Source organism: Ascaphus truei, chromosome 3 (assembly GCF_040206685.1).
Source record: "Ascaphus truei isolate aAscTru1 chromosome 3, aAscTru1.hap1, whole genome shotgun sequence".
Classification (NCBI taxonomy): domain Eukaryota; kingdom Metazoa; phylum Chordata; class Amphibia; order Anura; family Ascaphidae; genus Ascaphus; species Ascaphus truei.
This window is the reverse complement of record NC_134485.1, coordinates 255,108,236-255,131,324: the sequence shown is the minus strand read 5'-3', so window position 1 is coordinate 255,131,324 and position 23,089 is coordinate 255,108,236. Positions and strand designations below refer to the sequence as shown.

The following is a 23,089-nucleotide window of genomic DNA, read 5'->3' as shown; positions in this document are numbered from 1 at the left end:
TTTGAATAAATCTGAGGTAGACAATTACATTTCTCTTTTGGCATTGTCCTGCTATGTATAATTACCCCTTTAACACGTCTTTGTAATTGGTACAATGAAATAACAATGTGCATGTAATTATGTGAAATGGAAATAAATGGTTTACATTTAGGTTTTCTTACACTCCACTGACATGCTCAGTGTTTTGGAACAACGGTAGTTACTGCCACATACCCTATAGGCTATTAAGCAGATAATAATATTCTCTGATTCCATGCAAAAATGAAACAGGGATGAAATAAATGTGTTGTAAAAAACAAAAGACTGCCACATAATTTAGAGTTTAATGAATAGTCCATGTCAACTTTACACGTTGGCCCTAAAGTAAACATGTTGGTTTTCGAATGGTTACTATTAACAAGATTAACTTATTTCTCGCATGTAAAAGTTACAATAAAAATATTCATAATAGAATTACCTCCACAATGCAGTAGTGAAGCCTGAATAAACTGTGGCCTCCCTGCCCATATGCCATTCAGCTTCCCTCTGTCTTTTTGTTTACACTGGCAATACAATGGAAGCTATAGTGCTTCCAATACATCATTTATAAGTGTATTCTACCTCTGAATGTACAGACAGAACGGGCTGTGTGAATAAGCTCTGTGAATATTGCCAAGACACTGTGCTTTGTTCAGCATTTTTCTTCACAATAGATATCACACTTTGGAAGTAATTTTAAAAAGAGAATCAAAATAGTGGTACTTTTAGCCTTTGTTTCTTTTATACCACACTGCATTCTCCGTCTCTTATTCAACTGCTTCCATTATACTGACAAATTAAATAAACCACTCCATTGCTAAAGAGGCTGGGGCAGGCAGAGCTGTACGAGACGCCCGTACTGGGAAGTTCTAATAAACATTTATTCAGTTTATTCTAGCAAATTTAGTTAGTTTTAGTCCTGTATGGTCAAAGAGGAGTGCTTTAAAATTTGGATTGATCTACAGGCAATCTGGCATTCGAATCAGTGGAATGATGAAAATCCGTGTGTGAGGGTAATGAGATTCTTTCATGATCCTTCAGCATTTAGAAGCATGGAAAAGTTTTGATTCCTGCTGTGGGGCCTCTGAGAACATGGATTGGTAAGTTACAGAACTCACTGGCTCAAATAGTAATTAGTAAATCGTCTAACAAGACCGCAGTTTAACTGACAATGCTAGGGAGGGGATTTCAGCTTCCACACTAACCTTGACTGTGCTGTTATGTCAGATGAAGTACTGTACTATAGATGGAAGGGATTATTAGAACATTAATATTCTTTCATGTTTTTCCCTTTATGATGATCAATTGTTACACCAGTCTATCTTCAGATACTTGTATACAATTTTCTAGGATGGCTTATAGATATTGGTAAAGAAAAAAGCTTTTTGTATTTGAAACAAGTCTCATGGGTTCAAGTTAAAACAGGCTCTTATGGTAAATGTACAGTAACTTACTTTTCCAATCTTTTTTTTTTCACATCTGTTTCATTCACGTCAGACTTGAAGGAGCAGTGTGTTCTCAAATACTTGTTTTACGTATGCTTAGTTAGACCAATAAACGTACAAGTTGAACTGCATAATTATTTTCCGATTGCAAGTAAGCAAACACAGCTGCCTCACCATTGAATCCACTTAGTTTTGTAACTTTTAACTTCATGCTGTCATACAGTATATGCGTGAAAAGATGTACACTTATTTTATTTGTACGTTTTGTCCTCCTCACTAGCAATTACTATGCAACCAATCAAGTTTTTGTAAGTGCTCTGTATATTCATGCTAATTGGAGATTGCGTTGCCTTAAAAGAGTAAACATGATGAACCTCACAAGGCCTGTGATACCATATAGTGTGTCCAAAAATAAGTGCATCTTGTAGTTTTTGCTTGGCATTTTAAGAAAGAGGTTTGCAAAGTTGATAAATTATGGAGAGTTAACCTTACAGCACCTTTTTTCCTTCATTTTAAAGAGGACCTGCCCGTTTGTAGAAGTCTAAGGCAAGTTGTTTGCTTTAAAAAAAAGAAAGAAAAAAAAAATCTTAGAAAGTGTTGAATTTTCTTCTGAGAACAGAACTCCAATAAATGCCAGTTACAGAAGAAGCTTTGAAGACTTAAACCACCAACCAGGCTGACCTCATTTAAAATGCAAGGAGTCTAAAGTATAAACTGAGTAACTCTTGTGTTCCAGCAGAGATGCCCCTCGGCTTCTAAGTGAGAGATCACGGCAGGCAAAGGAAAATATTGAGCCAATGTAGTTTGTACAGAGCAATAAGGGTTCATCTTTTATTACCAAAAATCCCAGATGAATTTTTTGGACCATTGTCTAGAAAAATTATCTTTAATTTGCCCCGAGGGGAAATTCAACTGTTTTAACATTATACATGTCTCCTACTTCCTACTATGAGCATCATTCTTTTTTTATTCTCTGTGTACATTCACACACACACACTTTTTTTTTATTATTCTGCGTACCTCTCTTTAAAACGTAAATGCCTGCAGGGTCCCTGCAGAAAGAATTGGGCTTTGTGGAGAAAGCTGAAGGTCAGGCTTACCCACTGTGACATGACTTTTAAGCTAAAGAGGTTTTTATTTCTGTTGTTGCCATGTCAAGCCTAATTTGGTGTGCATTATGCTAACGGAAGGGTCTGCTCATGACAGGAGGGGGTTAAATGAGATTACAACCCTTAAGGCTTGTCAGCAGCTACTCATGCCTGGGTATGTTAAATTGCAATTTGATGGTCAGCTTTATCTGTATGGTATCAGTTTAAATCTGCTGTTTTCAGCAATTTAACTGGCTGTGTGTTTAGTAGGAGTTTGCATTGAGTAAGACGAGCTGGAAAGATTTGAAAACTGAATTATTAAAAGAAAGAAAATGCACGAATGAACTATTTGTTTCAGAAATACATACAATATATATATATATATATATATATATTGTATTTGTCCCGTACTAAAATCTGCGAATTTGGGAAATAATTGTGCATTTTGAAGAAAACTACAAATCTATTTTCACACATAACTGAACCGAGCATCTAATTTATTTAGTTGATTATAGGTGTCTGTCGGGGTATATGCAGGGTTTTTCTTTTTACGTCTTTGGGGGATATGTATATAAAAAAATGATGCAATGTGCTTTAAATATGAACTTAACATAGAGCATCTCCATCAATCTACAAGCAGTGACATAAGTATGAATCTTTCAAATCTTGCTTCTTACATTTGGCCCAGATCTCGTTTATTGCAGAGGAACAAGCCACACTAACCTGGCAGATTAAAGACAGAGAATAACTGCACCAACTTTAGATATATCTCATTATAACATTGCTCGGACTCTCTCCTCCCTTATCTCGTCCTATAGCCACTCCCCAAAATGTTCACGGTGCAAGTAGATCAAATTGGGACAAAAAATAGAGCATGGACACATAGATGTACAGTATAGTTAGAAATGACACAATTTGCTCTTTGCTGTTTTTTTATATGCCCATTTGAATTGCGGGACAGAGTTGTTCTTTCATACTGACTGGTCCTTAATCCCATGAACTATCCCTGTGTAGCCACATAGGTCGTTTGTTGTCTCGGTCTGATGTCACTACAATGCTATAATCCACAGCATGGTCAAAACAACTTTTACAACATACTTGCAAACAGGATTTTTTAAGTATGTTGTAAAATAAACAACAATGGTGTAGTGATTTTAGCCATTAATATTCCTTTCGATAATGAGGGCATGCATAGGCTATGGGTTAAGGAAGCTTTTATTTTACTATATATTACAAAGCACTTAATTAAAAGATAACAGAATGAATTAATCAATGTTTATAGTTATTTATAAACATGCCGTATAGTGCATATCACTGGGACATTAGCAGATGTTTACAGATACACAGATGAGAGGTATAGAGGTGCCACTGTGCTGTATCCATCTGTTAACTGGAAACACATTCCTTGATATTTTTAAAGAAAAGTACGCTTTTGTTTACTTTAGTAGCTATTACAGATTTTTCTTAAAAATATTTTTAGAATAGTGTTCAAGTAAGGGATTTGAGGACTGTTACAATGAGCTAATGTTCTGTGATGCATAGTGATGCCATCATGTTCATGCTACTTCCCCCGCTTGATTCCACCTGTAGGGTCATATGACATGACATATTGTTGTTTAATGCTGGAAGGGGGAAGTTGGAATCGTGGGATATGCCATAAACTCTCACAAATTCATTTTAAGTGCAGTGTCTTACTTTTTACTTACTTCTTACTTACAGTGTATGTTTGTTTGCTATTGGTTGTACACAATAAGCAATATCTTTAAAAAAAAAAAAAAAAAAAAGTGACACTGTGAGTGCTCGTTTCCATGTCATTACCAGAATTCATAGCGGCAGTGGAAGCATTGCATGCAAAGAGATAATGGAGAAATGCAGGATTGTAGAACTGACTAAGGCTAAGTCCCTGCTAGCGTTGATCGGGCTGAGCGGGTGGCGCTTGCGGAGGAGACTTACATATCTATCTATATATATATATAGATAGATATGTAAGTCCCCGCTCACGTGGTGCGTGCAGTGCTCTTGCGCTTGCACACACGCTCAGCCACGATCGGCGCGTAGGTAAACAAAAAATCTATACTTACCTGCACGCTGAACTGCCCGTAATGCCCCCTCGACCGCGCGCGCGTACAAGCCGGACACCCGGTGCTCATGCTTGGAGCGCTCTCCAAGCATGAGCGCACTCAGCGCCAGCGGGGACTTAGCCTAAGACATGTGAATGTGCTCACAAGTGATATTTTTATTTAAAGAAGGGAACCTCTAACATTCCTATCACGCACTGAATTCATTTCTCATTCTTGTTATCAAAGAATCATGCATGTCGTGCAGTACGTTTAGTTCCTCGTTTAACTAAATGACCAAATAAACAGCCGAGGCCCGTTCTATAGCACTGGTTTGAGAATGAGTTAGTGCGAAAAGTATTAACTACCAATTAGTAATTTATTACATTGTTCCAATGTGTCCATGAGCTATTGTATTTTAAGAAGTGAGCCAGCAGTATCCTTTACCGGCCATGTGTTCTTATGTAGCACTGACAGTGTATGCAGTGCTGTACATAGACTTTTGCAGGTATAACAACTCCCTGCTCGTAGATCTTACAATCTAATTTTGGAGCCTGCCAAAAGGAGATTGAGGGATTTGCCCAGTGTGACAAAAAGATGACACTGACATTCGAACCAGTTTCACCTGCTTCGTAGGCAGTGACATCCCCACTGAGCTACTGCTTCAGTTCATTTAATGTAATTTGTGAAGTACTATAGTATAAAGGCTGTCGATTACACATGGGTAATCACGAGGAACACACTGAATTTTGTAATTGTAAAAGAAAGATGGAGACATTTTTTTTTACAGGAAAATATGAGAGAAACAGTGATAATTGTAATAGATTTTTCTATGTCAAATACATTATTATGCCGTCAGATAAACACTAAAAAAAATTAATGCAAATCTGATGCCATAGGAAGAACTTTAATGGCAGACATCTTGGGTTGTCTTTTCACCAAGAATTGTAATAACCAATGAAAACTCCCTTGTACCACTGTCCAAATGATACAGTCGAAGTGATAATACCATAAATTTAAGAAGCAGGAATTACTGTGTGCTCATTCTGAAATGTCACATGCAAACCCTCATTACAAAAGAATGAATGCCTTTGAAAGCCTGTGTAATCTATACCAAACTAGAAATGCAAATGCATCATATTTCAGAGTTTCTTCTATTACATTTGAATCATTTTTGAAGAACCTGATCAGAATAAATAATCGTGACAAGTAGGAAATGATAGTTTAAGAATAAAATCAAGGCTAGTGGAACTCAGAGGTCGTATATCTAACTTATCAAAAATATTGTATTTTTTTTAATCAGTTCTGCATATTTTAATTGGCATATCACAGGAGATAAATATATAACATTAAAATGTGCATTAAGCACTTTATTACTGAGGGGGTTTCCAAAGCAATATGTAGTGAACCCAAAATGTGGGTGGCCGCATAGGTCTAGATAAAAATAAAAGTCTTCAGGTGATGTCAAATATATAGATCCTTTGGGAGTTACAAAATAAATAAAAAAAGTTTATGTGCACTTTGTACAAAGTTCTGCACCTCTCTAAGCAGCTGTCACATCTGTACATTATGGTACATTGAATCTCAATGAGGCTCTCCACATCAAAACCTTGCATCCATTATGATATCATCTCCTGCTCTAAGCTGTAATGCTTATTAATTCTGCACCCATACTCTCCAAGCTTCAGCAAATGTATTCCATCAGCCTAGCATTTAATTTAATTAGTACAGCTGGGCTCTCATTCTCCTTTCTGTGTCAGAGGTATTGTCAGCACGTTCTGCTATAACACAATTACTGATTGCTTTTAGATAGGCAGAAATATGATTAGGGTATTGGTTGACTGTATCATAAGCCTTATTAGATTCATTTGAAATCTGGAGATAAATAGGAAACTTTTATTTGCAGTGTAATGAGATTATGCTTATTAGGCCAAGGCCCCACAGCCCTCTGCAAAGAACATAGTGTATCTAAAGGATTACACACTGGAACCACACTTTTTGCTCAACACACATTTTTGGTTTTAACCATTGTATCACTAGTTGATAGAAAAAACAATATTTTATTTATATTAGCTTTAGAGGTTTTTGGGTAATTATTATAAAAAAATAATGTACAATATTCATTACTTGCTACAATGCTGGTCTATTCCATATTATATTTATAATAAATAGCGCCACTTGTGAACTGGTGTATATAATTTGTAAATCGTAATGTGTGTGATAATGTATAAAAATAAGGTGAAAAATAAATAGTTCTAGAGATTGAACCCTAGCTTATGTGATATGGAATAATTCTATGTGTGTAGTGCACAAAAAAAATCAGAAAAAACGTATACACTCTAAAAACATACAAAAGTGTAAATGCATATAATAATTTCCAAACTGGAAAAAACATGTGCAAAAGTCCAACCCTTAGATGAGTCCTGATACGTTCAACAGAACAGATAAATACTCCAGGGGTCCACGGCTGCTCTCAAATGGAAGAACCAATTCCAATGATGATTCTATAGAAACGAAAAGAGAACAGAGAGTGCACGCCCCATAGCGTAAAATTGTACATTTAATATAAAAATAAGGATTGGGGGAGGGATTAAGAACACTCACAAAGGTAGTAAATAACAAGCATTGTGTGATAATATCACCGCCAGCGAGGTAAGCACATCCTGGATCACAGCGACAGTCCAAAAGGAATGTTCCTGCCGATTCACCAGTAGAAGTTTATCCTCTGTATGTCCCGCAGATGGTAAACCACGTATTTGCCTCTTAGAGGAACCACAATAATATGACACACACACAGTGTATGCTAATAACAGTTTACTATTGCTAATACTAATAACTTCGGTACCTGTACCACACAGAATAATGCATATAACCATACACATAGAAGTGCACCGGATGCACATATCACCATAAATATTCCCTCCTCCAAAGTACTTGGGTGCTAGGCACCAATCCCCTGATGTCCCTTTATGTCCACACCCACTTAATGTGTTGGAGATAGCGCTATCCCTTGAAGTTTTAGTGCACTACTATAGGTACCTGCCCGGGGCTCCAGCCCACGGGTGCCGTTATACAACAGGGTTTGGATCCGCCTGATCCGATGTGATGTCCTCCTACGCATGGGGTGAATTCCGGCGTGGATAATATCACCGCGGCTCCGCACCGTCTGTACCTTGTGGGGATCTGTCTGCAGCTGGCAGGCCGCAGTCACTGCTTGGCGTGGCCTCCGTGAAGATAGTCTATATATATATATATATATATGAGTCTCTGGGAAGATAGTCTTTATATATAGAGGGGGTCTGAGCCCAGACCCAGAAATCAGTCTGCGCGCCACAGAGTTTTTTCTTTACTTAACCAAATAGCTAAAGGGGCAGATCTCCTTCTCTAAGGCCTGTCCCTGAAGCAACCAACAAACTGGGGCAAAAGTAACCGTTATCTGGGGCCTTTGGGGGTTATCTGGCCTAGTGCAAGGGGCTACTGCTCCCCAGCACCCTCACTCACCAGCTCCCTGCTCCAACTGACATACGCAGAGCCCGCAAAATGTATCTAATTGCAACTGCCGAGAATCCTTGAGCCCTATTGGCTGTTTGTCAATGGAGATTCCACTCGAAGCAGTGAAGCAGAGCACAGCCATGCAATGAGGATATATCAGGATCACAGCGGGAGGGTAAAAAACTTCTTTATTTGAACACCATGGTGCAGACAGGAATGGAGGGTAGCTGTTTACCTATAGTCATTTGAGCACTATTGTTGAACTCTGTTCTACTATCCTATTGGCTGTTTGGTGTATGTCCCCCTTTGCCTCATGGGAATTGTAGTCCCGTGGAGGCTGCTGTAACATTGGGGCCGCGTGCGCGATTCCACTGCATGCGCGACTTCCTAATGGCCGCCGCAAATCCCGCACTTCACTGCGCATGCACAACTACTGCGCATGCGCGTGCAAACCATCATGGCGGCCCCCGCTAGCCGAGTGCGCCACTGAGAATCCTGAGGCTCAGAACGCACCCTGCTCCGGCCCCCACCTTTGGAAACAGCCGGCGGGTCCGTCGCTGGCTCCGGCGGCACCCGCGACCGCGCTGAGGAAAAGGAGGAGGGTCTCTGGGAGCTGGAGGGGACTGGGGATACATAATAATACTAATAATAGCATGTTCTTGTATAGCACTGCTAGTTTTTACAGAGCCATTTTGCAGGCACAGATCCCTGCACCGTGGAGCTTACGATCTATATTTTTAGTGCCTGAGGCACAGGGAGATAAGGTGACTTGCCCAAGATCACAAGGAGCCGACATTGGGAATTGAACCAGGCTACCCAGCTTCAAACTCAGTGTCAGTCAGTGTCTTTCCTCACTGAGCCACTCCTCCTCAATGCATTAATCACCCTTGCTCCATTTCTGCTCCAGTGCAAATATTTGTGCACTTTGGAGTTTTTCTTTTCTACAGAGAGAATTAGATTTATTTTTCCTTTATAGTTATGGTAGTCATTTAGCTATTGTGAAAAGTGAAGTTCTTTAATAACTGTACACTTTAACTGGCTTATAAAAACAATCTGCAATGTTTCCCTAATTTTCATAAAGCTCACATTCCAATAAGGCCACATACTGTATCATAGTAAATACATTTCTACTGTACAGGCATACCCCGGTTTAAGGACACTCACTTTTAAGTACACTCGCGAGTAAGGACAAATCACCCAATAAACAAACGCCAGCTAACGCATGCGCATGTCAGCACGTCCTGAACAGCAATACCGCCTCCCTACCTGTACCGAAGCTGTGCGCAAGTGGGGAGACTATAGAGCCTGTTACACATGCGTTATTTACATCAGTTATGCATGTATATGACGATTGCAGTACAGTACATGCATCGATAAGTGGGAAAAAGGGAGTGCTTCACTTTAAGTACATTTTCGCTTTACATACATGCTCCGGTCCCGTTGCGTACGTTAATGCGGGGTATGCCTGTATTACATATTCTTTTGAATTAATATAGTTAAACGCTTTCCATTTTTCAATGCTATTCATTAGTTTTTGGAAAATGTGCTAATCTTCTCTACCCCATTATATCATACGTGCTTACTTGCTGTGGCTATATGTGCTTAGAATATTTTTAGTCATTTAAAAATTTTGCTTCTGATGGGCTAGGCTAGTAATACACGTCATGTACATAACAACATTCTTGCTCGTGTGCAACTTTCTAACTTTACAACAGAAATAGCACACATGAACAGAACAAAATGTTGACCACCAAACACACACACATTCCCAGATAGCTCAAACTCCCACACCCACCACATCATGAATATATATTTGTGCCAAAATGAGTGCTACTGAGCATGGCAAAGGTATACAACAAAAGACAGGGGTGCCCAATGCTACATCAAATTGACAAAACATATATGGTAATAAGTATAAAGTTTAAATACTTCAATAATAATAGTAATTACTTGGTTATTTAGTTAAACGTCACGGTATAACCAAAAATGCAGGTCCTAACACTAAAACTGTTAACCCTTCCAGTTACCTATGTATGAGGGGAAGGAACTGCAGTGAGTCTTGTCCATTCAGCAAAATGCCAGAACCTCCCAAGTTAAAAAGGTGGGGAGTGGTGAACTCTGGGGGGAGGTGCCACCTACCTCCATTTAAATGTTAGCAAACAATGTGCACATGTGGAAGTTATCCATTGGTAGCCCAAACAACCTCGTCTGGCTCAAAACCCTGAGAAAAGGTCTGTGAGCCACTAACACGAGCAGTGAAATGTTTTCCACCAGAGATCATGGTTCAGTAACCAAAGATTGTTAGGTAAAAACTATACATACTAAAAATATTTTTCATCTAGTCATTGAATATATATAGAGTAACAAATGTGAAACTTAATAGAAAACATAATCAAGCGCTACTTCTGCTTGGAAGAATGTATTTTTTAAGAATCATTATTTTGAATTGTGTGGTTTTTGTGTGTGTGGACCCATTTATTACATGTCATCATTATATTATTACTTAGAGAATGTTGCAAGACCATGTCTTTCAATTTGATAGGAAAGATAAAGCCCTCATTTTTGACAGTTATGTAAAATAAAAATGCAATTGATAATTTCTCTTCTAAGACATAAGTCTGCTTTGTAACTTACGTATGGTTCTGCTGTACATCTTAAACAGAACATTTCGTACACCGTAAATAATTCAAATAATATAATTACTAGAGATAGATATTAGCTAGTGCTATTTATTATAAGATGATAATGTGGGATGTTGCATAAAATGAAAACAGACAATTAATAAATGCATGGCTGCAAGCTGCCTTCCTGGTGCTTAGTGTGGATGTGAAGATAGTGTGCTTGCAAATATGAATCAAGTGATTTTTTTACTAATTTGTAATGCATGACATCGTCAAAAATGTACACAAAAGTGGTTTCCATTATGATGCATCAAGGGAGGAATACTTGTAGAAAACAACTTCCATTTGCGGACCACATTGTTGTCCAAATTTGTAATCTGGTAAATGTACACATTTTCTTTGTGGGTGGTTCAGCTTTAATAAGGGAAAGATTAATTAATTCCCACTTGTAAAACTATTGTTTTTATTTCAACATTACTGTAAGGTTAAAACTGTCTTCTGTAGCTCTGGAATTGATAAGGTTAAACAGTATACGCTGGCCTTGCTATTTTCACAGAGATTATTGTAAATAGCTTTGAGACCAACTGTTTTGTGCCTGTCATATGCTGTTAAACAAGACTACAGAGGACAGGACTGCCTTATAAGTCACCATTGTATATATCTCTTGCTCAGCAGTTAAAAGTTTTAAGATCTATAGAAAAGGCATTATGTAAAGGTTACATGTAAATTTAGATGTGTACCCATATTTGTAACAGATGACAACTGTATTTTTGTCCCTGCCTTATGTATAAAACCTGCTTTGTGAACCATTAAAGTTAGTTGTGAGAATTCAACCATAAGTCTCCTTGAATTCTTACAGCTCCGGGCTCGTCTGCCATACTATTTGAAAGAATTCCATATCCGTTGCGTTCGATGCTCCCGGGAGAAGTTGTGTTTTGCTTGCCCTAGAAGATAACCTGATCTGTAGAGATCTAACAATTACAATGAAATATTGTTGATGGGATCTGTCCTAGTGACTTCTAAAGCAGTAAGCATATATTACAAATTGTTGATCCTTGTATATCCATTATGATTTATATCAGAAGTTTATGCATTTTGAAAAAATATTCCGATTGAAATGGAGAGGCAAACTTGCAGAGATCTACATAATTATTTTAAAAAAAGAAGTAAAACAAATATTTACCATAATCTTGGTATCAATGTATTAGGTGTCTACGTATTCATTTCTGATATTGCAAATACTGCACTGTTAGTTTCAGAATAACACTGCTACCAGGCATTTATTAGTAATAATCTGTTATGTCACTGTCTTGTTCCTATTTCTTGTCATTATGATTCATATATTCAAAGCTACATATCTCAAATGAAGTGTACACAATTAATGCAGATGTATAACTACATGGATGCAATATACAGTAAATGCATCTTATACATGCTACAGATTTACACTAATTCTAACGACAAGATCATGTTTCAAAATGTCAATGCAAATAATGTACCTAGTAAGATAATAATTTGTATTTTTTGTAAGTAATATTTCAAGACACTAGAAATGGGTGAGTTCAGGTGAACTCTATTTTTTCTTTCAAAAATGTATTTAGTTTGGGGTCAAAATGTAGTGAGAACAAGAATTCTCGCAGCGTCTCCTCCATATTTGAGCCACGTGACTGGGAGGGTGAGATGGAGAGTTCCCAAAAGAAGAAAGTCATGGAGTGGGGAAGGAGGGGGCAAAAGAGGGAACAGAAGAAAAGGAAAGTTAGGGGCTTATTGTATATAAGCCAAGGTGGCCAAAATTCCCCAATTTGGGCTGAAAATGACCCTATTGACCGCTACATCTAGAATTAGTCCCATAGTGAGTGAGTGAGTGAGTGAGTGAGTGAGTGAGAAAGAGAGAGATACACACATACACACAGAAAAAGAGAGAGTGTAATAATGCTTGTATATCTATAAGGGGGCTGTACAAGTATATCAAGGTAAAAATAAAAGTATTTAGTTTCTGCAGTTATTTGCAACGCGTCTCTTAATTGCATAGAAATAATACAAAAGGATAACTATATGCACTGTGATGAAATGGACAGCAGGGCTCCTAAAAGGAGGATGAAGCCCTGACCTTCTATCCACTCTCATCAGTATAACTGTGGGCTACAAAGGGCTATTGCTGACCACAGGGGTGCTGTCTAAGTATGCATATGTGCAAATGTTTAAAAGCAGTGATACCGCTCTGTTAGGAGATTGTGGACACTCAGGGGTCAACCTGGACTCTCAGAAGAGGAGCTGTAATCCCTGTAATCACTGTGTAAATATCAGACATTGTATGCCTGGCAAGTAGCATCAAGTTAGCTATGTATATTTGGCCTGTTTTGTATGTGTGTATTGTGGGCTCATTGTTGGCGAACAAGGGAGAAGTCGACCGCCTGCTGGGAAAAGCAACAGAACGAAGCCGGAACTTTGTTCTGCTCTGACAACATGGCGCCAAAAACAGCAGGGTGCCTGGAACCCTGAAGTGGCTTGATGTGGCTGAAGGGGCCTCCTTGGATTGGCTAGATTCAAAGTTCCCTGCCAATGTGACAATCCTCTTGGGCAGGTTTTTTGTTGTAGCTATGGCACCTCATCGGATTGGCTCATTTTAGTCACCCACATCGCTTCTGATTGGTAGAGAGTTTAAAGGTACAGATGCAGCAGCTGTTATTCGAACATTTCACGCGTTGTATAATTTTGCGTTGTTATTCAAACATTTCACGCGTTGTATTCTTATAGATTTCACACGTTGTGTCATGGTGCGTGATTTCTCGAAATATTCTCGCGGTAAAATGCGACATTACTAGTTTTTTGATCGAGTGCAGAAAATAGCATTTTAGCATTGTCTTCAATACAGTTGAGAAACTGAAGTGGGCGATCGCGAGTTGTTGTCTTAAAATTCTAATTGCAATTCAACCTGTCTTTTATTGCCGTACAGTACTTCAAGTGTGTGTAATTGTAATTTGAAGATTAACCTTATGAGTTTATACAGTATACATGGGATATAAGTCCTTTTTGAGGCTCCTTAGCTAAAAATACAACGTTGCCTCTTCTGCTGAATGTGAAATATGTTTTCCGCGATTTAGTGTTTCTCAAATTGGAACCTTGTTGAAACGCATATGCGTGTCATCAAATTTTTGCGCATGCATGTCCTGATGTTTCTAAGTAAATTACTGTACAGTAAGATACAGTGCATTTCCTCACAGAGTACTGCTGTTAGTGTATCTACTGCTGCGGCCGAGTTTATTCGAGAATTTGCCCGTTCTTGGCCGCAGCAGTAACCTGGCGCGCGCCAGAGGGTGCCGGGCGAGCGCCGAAGACACGGAGGAGCGCCCTCCGATCGGGGCTTTCTCCCTCCTGCTGCCGGGTCCGCCGGGTCCCCCGGAACCCCCTGCCGCCGTCCCCCACATCGCGGGACACCAGGGCTCCCTCGGGGAGCCCTGGACACGCGTGCAGGGGGCGCAGGCAGTCGATGATGCGCGGCACGCCAAGGGAGTGCGGCTAGCATGCCGGGGCATCCCCAGGCTTGCGGAGCTAGCCGCACTCAAATAAAATGTGCCGCCTCTGTAAATAGAAGCAAATATTTAATTTTCTAGCTTTATACTGTATTTTGTACATAATAAAATGTACAAATATCAAATAATAATAGAACAATACAATGTTGCCTCTTCTTCAAAATTTACAATCTTGTCTTTTCCTTCTTTGCAATGGCTGGTGCTTATAGGACATCTGGGTCTGTAAAGAAAGAGACAATATTCTATATTATCAATTGCACCGTATATTATGGTTAAAAATTGCCTACATCGTCTCTCAAGTTTTCATCATGATCTACTGTATACCAAGAGTCACTGATTAATTGTAATTTGCTACTCATACAGAAAATAACAATACAGACCGGCACCTCAAAGTCCAAATGGAGGAACAATAGTGTAGTCCAAATAATGACGACAATGTCCAATGGAAGAAAATCCAATCTTTAGACAGCAGGAAGACGTCCAGACAATACAGGCAGGGATAAACAGTGTGTGTAGTCCGGCGGCAGCTACTGATGGACACGTGGCGATCGGGGGAGACTCCAAACACTTCCTTAGTTCTGCATCATCATATGCGTCACCATGGGTTGGTTCTCCTGATGCCGTCTGTCGCTCCGTAACCGGAAACACGTCACTGAGGGCGGGACAAGTCTCCGAAACTCCCTTCTCCTGCTTCTGTGCTCCGTCGCGCTCTTGTATTGCTCTGCTCTGCTCGATGCAATCACTCTCACAAACTGCCCAACGCGTTTTGTGCGCATGCGCACTTCTTCAGGGGACTCATACAGGACTTATTCAACCAGTGTGTATTAGTGCTGCTACAGTATACTAAGTGTCAGACTTTCAAGTTAGTATTGCCACAACAATGTTACATTCTAGTACCATGACACGAGTGCAGACCATAATTATTCAGAACTGTATCTTCTGCTTTTTGGGGGGGGGAGACAAAGCATGCATGGCTTCGGGTACAGCACTTTACATTAGGACTAGAGGTTTACATTTGGCTTTGGGGTCTGGGGGGAAGGGACTTGGCATGCATGGATTAGAGCAGGGGAGCGCAAACTTTTTGTGCTGCGCCCCCCTGTCTCTCTGCCCCCGGCTCTCGCGCCCCCCTGCCTTCCTTCAGGCACGTCAGATGACGCTGCATGTGCGTGTGACGTCAGGTCACATGGTGCCACGGCGTCTATTGATGCCGCGTTGCCATGGCGACGCAACACAGACGGCTGAATCCCGGTAAGTAAACAGTTGCAGGGGCCTCACGCGATCCCCCGGCATTTAATTTAAATGCCTGGGGGAAGAGCGCGGGGCCTCTGCAACTGCCCGCGCCCCCCCAGCACAATCTCCCGCCCCCCCTGGGGGTCACGCCCCCCACTTTGCGCACCGCTGGATTAGAGCACAGTGTCTTACCTGGCAGTATTGCTGGGAGAGTTTCCTGCACCAAGGAGGGGTTTTTCCTGTGCATTGCAAAACAGAAATAGAAAAAAATATTATAACGACACCAGTACAGACCATAATTATTCAGAACTGTATCTTCTGCTTTTTTTTCAGGGGTCGGGGGAGAGGAGACACAGAATGCATGTCTTCAGGTACAGCACTTTACATTATGACTAGAGGTTTACATTAGGTTTTGGGGAGGGGACTTGGCATGCATGGATTGGAACACTGTGTCTTACCTGGCAGTATTGCCGGGAGAGTTTCCTGCACCAAGGAGGGTTTTTTTCCTGCATGTTGAGCAGGGGACTTCGGGACGAACATCAGCGTTGATGGCAATGAAATGTCTGGGATGTCAAATTCGGCTTTGGTGGGTGCAGGGGCACTTCTGGGCCCGGCCAATGAACTTGGTCATGGTCGATTTTGGCCATTTTCTTCTTCACGTACAAAGGACCAGGCTTCTTTGCCTTTGGAGCCTTTGGAACCTTTTCTTTAGGCACCTTTGGCTTGGAAACAGCTTCTGACTTTCACTTTTTCATGGTCAGCACAGCAGAAGAAAGCAGGTTCCTGCGTCCGTAAAATCAGATCCATTAATGCAGATGGAAAAATGCACAATACAGTATCTGTACTAGAGCTCGTTCAGATAGAGATCAGCGTGTGGGAGGCTATGCCATTTGTGTCACCTTTTATGCACTGTGTCCCTATTTGAATTGTTTGGTGGGCATGGACACGAGCTGCAGGTGTTAAAAGTGGGCGTACTGTATAATAAACCTGTTGAGCGAAGTCTATTACATTATAAATACACCATCACTTCTATTGATTCAATGCACATTGAATATACATCGACTATACATTCCTCTCTGCTTGAATTATTTTCTAAAGCAGCGATGCCGAGGAAAAGGATTTCAAAGAATCTGAGAATACAAGATATGTACAAGAAAGGACACAGAATTTTACAGATCCAACGCTAGTTAGTTAATTTGGGCCTCGGTTTAGCAAAAAGCACTGTCAGCTATCATGCCCATGGTAAAGCAAAAAGTGTCAAGTGGAGTCCCCCAGTCACAACAGAGTAAGTATTTTTGTTTTAATTCTGTAATTTCTGTATTACAGTACTTGCATAAGCTTGTTGCATTTCCAAATGCATTTTTTTTTACTTGTTTTCTTTGCAATTTGATTCGAGCCTAAAAATGACTGCACTACTTTTAGATGAAAATATGAATGGTTTTTTTTTTCTCCTGCTGATTTTATGACTCTAAAAGTGTCTTGCATATTAAAATGCATATTTTTGTTTAGTTATTTTTGGGCCTAGCAAGTTGTTCTTGTTTCCTTGAAACTGTAGTACAGCAAAGTGCCTGGTGGATGAAATCAGCGAGGCTAATGATGAGCGCCGTGCAGAAACAGTCAATATTATTCTAGAGAAGAGTCACAATATCACAGCATCTGAGACCAGCATCAGGTTCATGAGATGTCGATTGGGATGGAAATATGGACGTGTAAAGTAGGTGTCTTACTGTAATAATGTACAGTATATTGCAATAATATGCAGAGTGACACAACAGGGTTGATACTGTACTGTAATTACTGTGCAGTAGTTAGGACAGTACAGCTAAAGTGTTGTACAGTACTGTACTTTAGTTAAAAGTGTGGTTTGCCGGTACAGTCCCTCTAAAATTCTTCCTTATCATTACAGAGCATATCCTATGATAAAGGAGGCCAACAAGATAAAAAAGAGTGGACCAAGAATGGGCATGGATCGAAAGTGGCGAGACTTTTCAGGATGTCATCTTTACTGACAAGCTATTGAGAGATTTGCCACTTTCGTATTTCGCAAAAAAGGACAGCTATCTCTGAAGCCGCAGCCCAAGCACCCACTGAAGATGCATGTGTGGGGTGCGATCTCTAGACATGGACCAGGATGCATAATCATCTTTAAGGGTAAAATAATGCACAAAGTCACATGCTGTAGCCTTATGCACTGTATAACTGTAGTGTATTCTGTACCCTAATGTTCATCTTTTTCATAGTTTTTTCTTTTCTTGTTCCAGGAATCATGTCTAAAGAATTTTTTAAGAGCAAATTGTCACCCGTATTGCTCAATACATTAGGCATCATTTCCCATCTGATGCCACTGTTTTTTCCAGGACAATTACCCTAAACATACCGCCTCTCATGCCAATATTCTTGCCAGTGGGATCAACTGGGTTAAGACACCACCGGAGTAAGTGTTCCAGTGTACAGTAACTGTTTCTCATTGTTTTAAACAGTTTCTATCTGACCAACTAATTCACCATTTTTTCCCCCTCCCATTCCAAATCCCCAGATTTGAACCCGATAGAATTGGTCTGACATGCGATGAAGGATCATATAAGAAAGGTGGTTAAGCCATCCAATAAAGAGGAATTAAGAAAAGGAATACTGAGTTTTTGGAACGACAAACTCACCGTACAAAAATGCAACAATTATATTGACTTTATTAGCAGCATTTTTCCCGTACGCTTAGAGCGTAATGGCAGGCAACCTGCATGTAGTAATGTATTGTACTGCAGTAAGGTAAGTACAGGTATAGAAAGTATAGTACAGGTAAGTATGGTACTGACAATAACCTGTTTCAATGTTAGCCTTATATTAAAGGTACTGTAATTGAATGTTAACCATTTTATATCTGCGCTTACACTCTCCACAGTCTACAATATATATTATATACAGTACGAGCATTATTTGTATTTGACATTTGTGTATTACCTATTATTTCTAATAATTAATTATAGTTTACAGATACGGTTATAGTTTTTTCGTTTTGTGTGCCTGTCAATAGTGTTACACAGTCAAGGCCTTCAATTCCCTAACCCTGCAGCCATTTTGTTTTCTTTCACAGGCAATTAATCCAGGCTTGTTTACGCCGAGTAATGTCACTCATCTAAACGCCATGGCCAGGGGAGGTGTGGAGATCAAGTATTGTACTGTAGAATGCCTTTTTCCTTGGCTTTGTGAGGGTGAGGGGGTGGAGAAAGGTGCAATGAAGTAAGCCATCTTTGGCTAAAGCTGTGATGACAGTAGAATGAAAATAATTTGAACTTTTTTCAAATGTAATAAAAGTTAAACTCCCTTGAGAACATATTTCTGTGTGTGTGATATTTCCATAAACAGTTTGAAAATCAGACCAAGCCTACTCAAATTTGAAGGTATTGAATTGTATTCCCCCTCCTTAAAAAAAAGTGTCTGCCATCTCCTAAAGAAATAAAAAGGAAGGGATTTTCAGACTGTAAAAATTGATAAAATATTAAAAAATGCATCACATTATATTTTCTTTAAATCACTCATTTATTAAACCCTTTCAAGAAATAAAGAAGAAAAAAAGCCATGCGTTTTTTCTCTGACTTGCAATTAACATTGGCAGTGAAGTCATTCTTGAGAAATCACAATGCAGGATTTATCACTCCTGCGCATGCGTGCATAAACGACAAAGACATTTCTCAGCCAAGAATCAAAGGCTTAAAGATTTTCTTTTTTCTGACTTGCGATTACAGTAACATTGGCAGTGAAGTTTAGAAATCACAATGCAGGACTTTATTTAGTTATTAATATTTATTTTTTGGGTTTCTTATCCGAATTAATTACACATGTAAAGTCTAATTACTGCTTACTGTAAAATGCAACATCATTGATAAAAGAAAACAGTAACATACAGTAGTGTTTTCCATTAACCAGGAAGTGGAATACTGTAAAAGCAAAAAACATCTCGTTGTGAAATTTTAATACAGGCTATTACGTGCAGTAATTGAATCGATAACATACTGTACAGTACTGCAGTGCATACTGTAGTGTGTTGTCAAAAATATTAGCGTGACAAAATATTAAAAGCGTGAAGCTGGTATTACTGATGGACTGTAGCGAAATTAGAGTTCCATCGAACGTCATCCTTATCTTTTGCTGCTCGATTTCATAGTTTCTTATCTGGAAAAAATGATGCTATTATTTCCAGTACTGCGCATGCATCAACTTGCGCTATATGGTGCATGTCTACAAGCATACTGTACACTACTGTAGTGTCATTGGGAATGAAAGCTAATACTGTATAGTGTAGTACATTATATTTACCTTCATTATAAACTTTGCCAATCGGGTGAAGATGAGCAAATGTCAGAGGTATATTGTGCGTAGAAGCTGGGGTCACTCATGTCGTCTGCATTATAGTTGACAAGTGACGGCTGGTAGTCAGATGGGACAGGTAGCAATGATTGTAATCAGGCGTGGCCAGGAAGCAATGATTGTAATCAGGCGGGGTCAGGTAGCAATGATTGTAATTAGGCGGGTTCTCTAGGTTTTCAGTGATGGTCAGCGAGCTATTGCAATCATATTGGAAAGCCGGGGTGTATTGTGCGTAGAAGCTGGGGTCACTCATGTCATTTGACAGTTGACTGCTGAAGCTGGTAGTCAGACGGGGCCAGGTAGTAATCATTGTTGACAGGTGGGGTCAGGTAACAAGGATTGTAATCAGGCGGGTTCACTAGGTTATCAGTGACGATCGGACCGTTATTGCAACCGTATTGGCAAGCCGGGTTGGTACATTGCAGGGACGGGAAATACGAATCTTAAATGGATTAAACCCGACCATTCTTCTTTTGAAGTTGCCATCAGCAAACTTACCGGCAAAAACTGGGAGCACAAACCAATAACCCCTGCTATCTACCTCAGGATGGGCAGTGTGAAAAAAACAATCCTCATTAGTTAAATTTTGCCTTATCCAATGCTTCCACCCACGATAGTTAGGTGAAAATTTGAAATAATCATAGTTCTCAAAGATATGATGATATGTTTCTGCTAAAGTCACCTTCTTATCTGTTCCAGCATTAATTGAAGAAAATATTACAAATGTGTAACTGAAAGTCACCTTCTTATCTGTTCCAGCATTAATTGAAGGAAATTACATACAGTATTCCTCTAGTGTCTCAGGGGACTAACTGCTAACTGCTAACTGCTAACTAACTACTAACTGCTAACTGCTAACTGCTTCCACCCACGATAGTTAGGTGAAAATTTGAAATAATCATAGTTCTCAAAGATATGATGATATGTTTCTGCTAAAGTCACCTTCTTATCTGTTCCAGCATTAATTGAAGAAAATATTACAAATGTGTAACTGACGTTCGGCTTTGAATAAAGACTTTTCATATATATGTAAAGTGAACACAAAAGAGTGTAATACAAACAAAAAAAAGGTCAAAAAATATATAATCGGAATATGATGAAAAAATATATAAAATATGATGAAAAAAAATAACAATGAAAAATAAAAAATAAGAAATAAAAATAAAAAAATAAATGAAAAAATGAAAAAACAGGGAATGTATTAAATTGAAAAAATAAATATATATAAGGTAACCAAATATTAAAAATTATTAAACAAAATTTGTAATAACTGAAAAGAGAATGAAACAATGATATATCTCTTATAGAAAATGGGCCAATTGCCAATCAATATTTAAACCCGAAGCGCGTTTGGAGAATGAAAATCCAATACGCTTCCCTACGATTCAATAAATTGATGCGATCACCTCCTCTAGGCCTATTATTAATTAATTCAATGCCCAGGAAGGAGAAATTCCTAATATCCCCCTGACCACATTCGGAGAAGTGCTTAGAAACAGGATGATTAGTGTCATGTAATCTTATAAGTCTTACATGCTCTAATATCCTGACCTTAAGAGCTCTACTCGTTCTCCCCAAATATATTTTGCCGCAGACACATGTTATAAGGCAGCGGTGCGCAAACTGGGGGGCGCGCCCCCCTGGGGGGGCGCGAGATTGTTTAGGGGGGGCGCAGGAAGCAGCGGCGATTTTGCCAGGAGCAGAGGGAAAAAAGCCGTCTGCAGCTGCAATTTTTCTTTTGGCCATTAGGTGGCGCTGTGCTCCGCTGTGCTACAGTACACAGCAGCATCTCGTTGCTTCCTGCATCAGCGTGTGACATGGGGAGAGGGGGTGAGTGAGACTGGCACATGGGGGGGTGAGACTGGCACATGGGGGAGTGAGACTGGGACATGGGGGAGTGAGACTGGGACATGGGGGAGTGAGACTGGGACATGGGGGGGAGTGAGACTGGGACATGGGGGGGAGTGAGACTGGGACATGGGGGGGAGTGAGACTGGGACATGGGGGGGAGTGAGACTGGGACATGGGGGGGAGTGAGACTGGGACATGGGGGGGAGTGAGACTGGGACATGGGGGGGAGTGAGACTGGGACATGGGGGAGTGAGACTGGCACATGGGGGAGTGAGACTGGGACATGGGGGAGTGAGACTGGGACATGGGGGGGAGTGAGACTGGGACATGGGGGGGAGTGAGACTGGGACATGGGGGGGGGAGTGAGACTGGGACATGGGGGGAGTGAGACTGGGACATGGGGGGGAGTGAGACTGGGACATGGGGGAGTGAGACTGGGACATGGGGGAGTGAGACTGGGACATGGGGGAGTGAGACTGGGACATGGGGGAGTGAGACTGGGACATGGGGGGGAGTGAGACTGGGACATGGGGGGGAGTGAGACTGGGACATGGGGGGGAGTGAGACTGGGACATGGGGGGGAGTGAGACTGGGACATGGGGGGTGAGACTGGGACATGGGGGAGTGAGTGTGAGACTGAGGCATGGGGAGGGTGTGAGTGACATGAGGGGGGTGAGAGTGTGACATGGGGAGGGGGGGCTGAAAGAGCTACATGGGGATGGGGATGAGAGAGACATTGGTGGGAGGGAGGGAGACACTGGCAGGAGGGAGAGAGACACACAATGGCTGGAGGGAGAGTGTGAGAGAGACACCGGGTGGAGGGAGAAACAATAGCTGGTTGGAGAGTGCAAGAGAGACACTGGGGGGAGAGGCAATGGCTGGAAGGAGAGTGAGAGACAATGGAGGGAGGGGGACACTAGGGAGAGGGAGAAAGAGAGAGAGACACACAGGGGGAGGGAAAGAGAGTGGGGGAGACACTGAGGGGAGGGATAGAGAGGGACTGGAGGGGGAGTGAGAAATACAGGGAGTTGGAGAGACTGGAAGAGGGGAGAGAGTGAGAGACAATGGGGGGAGGGAGAAAGAGACACACACTGGGGGGAGGGAAAGAGAGTGGGGGGGGAGGGGGAGACACTGAGGGGAGGAATAGAGAGGGACTGGAGGGGGAAATACAGGGAGAGACTGGAAGAGGTTAGAGAGGTCCTGAGGTGTTCTAATGTGGCGGGAAGAGAGAGATTAATAATACAGCAGAAATGGGAACGCTATTAGACAAATATTATAATATTTATTTTTAAGTTATGTAATTTGTGCTATAAATACTTTTTTTGTAGACGCGTGGCGGGGGCGTTACAAAGCTGGTTCGCCCTCAATGGCTGAACCAGCTCACGTGCG

At 40.6% G+C, this 23,089-nt stretch overlaps 1 long non-coding RNA gene across 1 annotated transcript in view; it reads left to right on the top strand.

Annotated features, from left to right (window-relative positions):
- The first annotated feature begins 650 nt into the window (after positions 1 to 650).
- The window catches only part of LOC142491056 (uncharacterized), a 186,809-nt gene continuing 164,370 nt past the window's right edge, over positions 651 to 23,089 (top strand). Inside the window, exon 1 of the long non-coding RNA XR_012800245.1 lies at positions 651 to 1,118. This is a non-coding gene — a long non-coding RNA (uncharacterized LOC142491056). The remainder of the gene's footprint in view (positions 1,119 to 23,089) is intronic.